At 52.5% G+C, this 5,121-nt stretch overlaps 1 long non-coding RNA gene across 3 annotated transcripts; it reads right to left on the minus strand.

The window, feature by feature from the left end:
- Nucleotides 1-509: 509 nt before the first annotated feature.
- LOC136993602 (uncharacterized) lies at nucleotides 510-4,282 on the minus strand. 3 transcript variants are annotated; one of them, XR_010885980.1, is made up of 3 exons: nucleotides 4,217-4,282; nucleotides 2,861-2,977; nucleotides 510-2,034 (listed from the first exon to the last, which is right to left on the minus strand). It is a non-coding gene; the product is annotated as an uncharacterized lncRNA (long non-coding RNA). The 3 variants fall into 3 exon arrangements; XR_010885979.1 differs by lacking the exon at nucleotides 4,217-4,282 and having other exon boundaries at nucleotides 510-1,794; nucleotides 1,922-2,034; nucleotides 2,861-3,335; XR_010885978.1 differs by lacking the exon at nucleotides 4,217-4,282 and having other exon boundaries at nucleotides 2,861-3,335.
- Nucleotides 4,283-5,121: the final 839 nt, after the last annotated feature.

Here is a 5,121-nt window from a genome sequence, read left to right on the forward strand (position 1 = left end):
AATTGAGGGCTCCTGAGAGCATCAGAGGGCAAACACAGGGCTCTGGGGCAAACCAAAATACAAACGAAGGGCCTTGGTGCACACCAAAGGGACCATAAGGCACATCACACGGCTCGAAGTGGCTGATGGGACAGTGCCTGCAGGCTCCCCCCATCCCCACAGAAACTATCTCCCAGCTCCAGGCACATAGGCCTCATCCCCAGACACACAAGGGACATGGCGAAGTGCTGAAAGCAAATCCGGAAGCAGCCTGGAGACCTCACGCAGCCCTGGAGGGGCCCTGGCTGCCCCCAGGATGATGAGAAACGCCACCGACACCACCCCAAGGTCCAGGCAATGCAAGGGAAATTCCCCACAGCCCTGCGAACAGCACTGGGTTCCCTGGGAACCGCAGGGACACCAAAGTACGAGGGACTTGGGGACCAGCTCCCAGCAGCACACACAGTGTGTAACCTCCTCCCCTGGGCATTATCTTCAGGCAAAGTGACGGCAGGAACCACAGACATGAGTGCAAAGAATAAAGCAACTGTTTATTGTTTTACTGAACAGAAACAACACCTGGGCATGAGTCTGCCATGCTTCCCCTTATCCTGTGACACCCGAAGAGTCATGACCACACCAGCGTTCCTCCATCTGTCAGGGAAGGGTCAGCTCCTGCTGCTGCCCCTGACGTGGCAGGTTTCTGAGTAGTCAACAATCTACCCCCTCTGCTCTTTCCTTCAGGGATAGGATCCAGCTCTGAGAGTTGAGAGGAAAATGCCTGATCTCGCCTGCCTGTGCTTCTGCCCTACCCCAGACTAGAGCCCTGCAGGACGCTTTCACAGTGCTCAGCTCACCCATCGCATCGCCAGTCTCGGTGTGATGGGCCTGCTCCGCATGAAACCCAGACCTCAGGTCAGCGCACAGAGCTGAACGCTGGGTACAGGGGAAGGTTACAAACCTCGAAGGAGGGTTTGCAGCCTGCTGCTTAGGCTTCAGGGCTTACAGTTTATTATCCAAGGATTTAGCCCTTTTCGTTGATCAGTAAGCTGTAAACCCTGCACCCTAAGTGACAAACTGCAAATCTTGGAATCCAAATGGTTGCCAAAGCTTTAAAATTTAGGGATGAGGTTGGATTTTAAATTCTGCGCCCTGACTGCTAAATGAGCAAACTGTAAACTCTGACTGATGAAGACTGAGCCCCACAAAATGAAGTAATACACCATAACCCCTGAGTGACAGACCCTCAACAACAAACTAAACAATAAACCTTAAGTGAAAAACTTCAAACCCTCAGCTTTAAGCAAGAAACACCAAAGCACCCATGAGCATGAGAACAGTACAGAGAAGCCATGGGGTTTTGCCCACAGTTTAAGAAGTTTCCCCTTCATTTAGAATGGCAGCAGAACAGGAAGACACGCACCAAAATCACGTGACAGTTGCTGTTTATAGGCTTGGTTTTAGCCACCGTTCAAATGTGAGCATGTGCAAGAATCATGCCACTGGACTGCACTAAGCTGCACTTCCACTGAACCTACCTGAAACACTGCAAGCACTAATTCATCTGTGTTACAGACAATTACATTTTTGGTCTTCTCAGCTCTATGGGCAAACATCCACAGCCAATGACACCAGTAACCACCTAGGGCAAAACCAGCTTCCACCTCCCAGCCCTGCTCACATACAGTGCAGTCCCAGGATTTAGCTGTGTCAACGCTGCAAGTCAGAGTTCATCCTCCATGGCCAGCCGCAGATCTCCACAGAGCTCCCAGCTGTGACAATGCTCCTTTGACTGCTGGACTATGCTTCAGCCACCTGCAAAGCGGCCAGAATGGTTACTGAGAGGCCAAGCAACTGCACAGCCCTCCTAAAACTACTCCCTAGTCCAAGGCCCATAATTGCTTCCGCAATTATGACTGACCCTCTGTGCTGCTTCACTCACCCTCTCTGGCTCCATTTCATCGCAGGGATGTCACAGCAACCCTCACGTACAGTCAGGCTCGGTCAGTCACCTGGCCACCTCCAGCCTTTGGTAGATGATACTCCTCAGGGAAACTGCCACGGACAGACACTCTCAGAAAGCGCTGTCCAGCCAAGGCAGGATAAAAAATAAGGCCTCCAGAAACTCCAAACTCTGGAGAGACTGAGCTGATGGGAAACTGACTCTGGCTGGGACAGTGCCAGGAGGAGTATTTTGCTTCACTCGCTCAGGCTGCCTAGCGGACAACACAAGCGGCCCAAGTCAGACAGACCCTACTGGAAAGCCCTATGACACGACAGTGTGCCAGAAAGCAGAGTTGAGCGCAGGCTCCTGGAAGAGGAGCAGAGCAAGGCTGATGTAGGGAAGACACCAGTTTGCATAAAGGCAGACCTGACAGAAAACTGGGCTCAATGCCAGCATCACGATCGTGACTCAAGCTGCACCACACAGCAGCCCCGTCTGCGCACAGGCGGACAAAACGCAATAACTGCAGACTGCGCTGACGAGTAGGACAGACAACAACAGCAGCAGCTCCAGACCGCCCTACCACGAGCACCTGTCCTAACATCCGAGTACTCAGAGCCTCTGCTGCTCTCTGCCTCCGTGACACCTTCCTTCCCCAGGAGCCTCTTCACTGCCTGCTACATCCCCCACTGCATCTTTGGCCCATTACTGCTCCCCCACTGCACAGCCACAGCCCTCCACACGCAGAGTCCCTGAAGAGGTGTCTGACATGACTGGAACCAGGCAGACTGATGGGACCCACTGGTCGCTGCTGGCACCGGACAGAGTGACAGGGAAAGAAAGAGAAGGATGGCGAGCTGGACAGAGGGACAGGGAGTGGAACCGGACGGACCCAGTCAGCCCGGAAAAGCTCTCGCCACACTCCAACCCACTTGCCTGCCGAGCACGCAAAGTCCCTGCAGAGGTGTCTCACAAGACCCGAACCAGGCAGATTGATGGGACCCTCTGGGTGTTGCTGATCATCTCTGCTGAGTGCCAACTGCCTCTTGGCACCTGCCACACCAGACAAAACACAAAGCAATGACAGACCTTCAGCTGGGCACAGGGACAGAGAGCAGAACAGAAGAAAAGAGGGATAAAGAGCTTGGCAGATGGATGGAGAAAGAAAGAGAAGACTAGAGACCTGACCCCAGGGTTAAGGGTGCTGCACAAAGGAATAGACAGAGAGGGATAGAGGGCCAGACAGATGGATGGAGGGCTGCACAAAGGACTGGGGAGCAGAAGAGGGAAAAACAGAGATACAGAGGTGGACAGAAGAATAAAGAGAGGAAAGGAGGGAAGCGGAGGCAGACAGAGGGACAGGCAGCAAAAGAGAAGGGGGGAGAACCAGAGAGAGGAATGGGGACTGGAAGAGAGGGACAGGGGCCGGTCAGAGCGATGGGAAGAGAAAGAGAAGGATGAAGAACCAGCCAGAAGGGTGGGGAGAGAAAAAGAGGGAGGGAAAGTCAGACAGAGAGATGGGATAGAACAGCAGAAAAGAGGGATAGGGAGGCCAATAGATGGATGGGGAGCTGAACAAAGGGATGGAAATAGAAAGAGAAGGCTGGAGAGGAGGACAGAGGGCTGGAGAGGCAAAGAGAGGTACAGAGAGACAGATGAGAGCGGCAGAAGGATGGGGAGACGGACAGAAGGACAGCGAGCAGGTAGTGGGATAGGGAGAGGAAGAGGAGCTGGACAGAGCAACAGGGAGCCAGTCAGAGGGATGTAGGTATTGAGAGAGGGATGGAAAGCGTACAAGAGGGATGGGCAGCTGGGCAGAGAAAAGAGTAGCTAAACAAAGGGATGGGGCACCGGACCGAGCCATGGGGAAAGAAAGAGAAGGATGGAGAGCTGGACAGAGGGACAGGGAGCAGAACTGGATGGATCCAGACAGCCTGGAACAGCCCTTGCCACTCTCCATCCCCGTTCACCTGCCAAACACGCAGAGCTCTCTGCACACCACTGTGCCCAAAGCCCACTTGTGGGTCTGCTGGCCTGTTTCCCTACAGCTCCAGGGTGTCTGCGTCTGCAAGAGCGAGGGTGCACGCACAGGCACAGACTAGGGAGGAACTTTGTGTTCAGTCACGGTATTTTACTACTCCTTGTGCCTTAGCACCTTTCAGAGGCTTAACTCCAAATTCTATCAGCCCTTAACAACTTCAGTACCCATGGCACCTAGTTTTTCCACTCTCCAATCTTCCTTGCTCTTTCCCGTCTTGTTTGAAAATCCTTCCAGACCCCTTCTGTACTTACACGCTTCCTTAAAACAGTATCACCAAAATCAACAAAATGGGCTGAGCTGCTCCTCTTCAAGTTGCGAGCCCTCAGATCGTCAGCCTGCAAATGAATCAAACCACCAAGGTCACTGGAAGAGTCTCGTTTTGGAGCTCTTCCCCCCCCCCCCAAAGCTTTAATGATGGTTCCCTAACCTGGGCAAACACAGATCCTCCTCTAAGCACTGTAGCGGTTTTTATTCTGGGGTCCCAAGTTGCTGTTATGACATTAAGCAGCCACCTTGTGGCCCTGCTAGCAACAGCAATGCCGTAGCGATTGGGCTATGTTGGGGCCCTTGCGGTACTTCAGAACAACAATCTATATGAAATATAGATTGTTGGAACTACACTGTTTAGGATTAGTTGCTTAGCATAACTTGCTTAGCATGAGTAGCTAAATTTGCTGAAGCCTTAGGCCTCAGGCTGTAGCCGCTGCTATGTGCTTTGAAGTAGTTTTACCAAGGACACTGGTGCAGCTGGGAATGATACATCCTGAGAAAGTACAGATAAGCTAGCAGAAGCCAGTGGGAACCAAGGTTAAGGGCTAGACAGCTTTGCTAAACAAGCAGCAAGGTACAAGGCATGACCGCTGCGTGCGTGATCGGTGCAATGATTGGCTACCTGTGACATAATCTGTATGAACCACAAATCAAGGGCCAGAGCACCGAATACTTGTACTTATAAAATGGGCAAATTGCTGAATAAAGATGGAATTGAACCTGCATTCTGTGAATGCGTATGATTCATTCCCGTCACTCCCGCGGACCGCGACAGGGCTACCAGTTGCTATTCCCCTCCTCCTTTGCTGGTCCGTGAATTGTGGCTTATTACTCACAAGTCCAGTAAGGACGCGGCCAACCCTCCTATGGCCAAAGGCTCCTCGTC

The sequence above is a fragment of the Apteryx mantelli genome, chromosome 18 (assembly GCF_036417845.1).
Source record: "Apteryx mantelli isolate bAptMan1 chromosome 18, bAptMan1.hap1, whole genome shotgun sequence".
NCBI classification, from domain to species: domain Eukaryota; kingdom Metazoa; phylum Chordata; class Aves; order Apterygiformes; family Apterygidae; genus Apteryx; species Apteryx mantelli.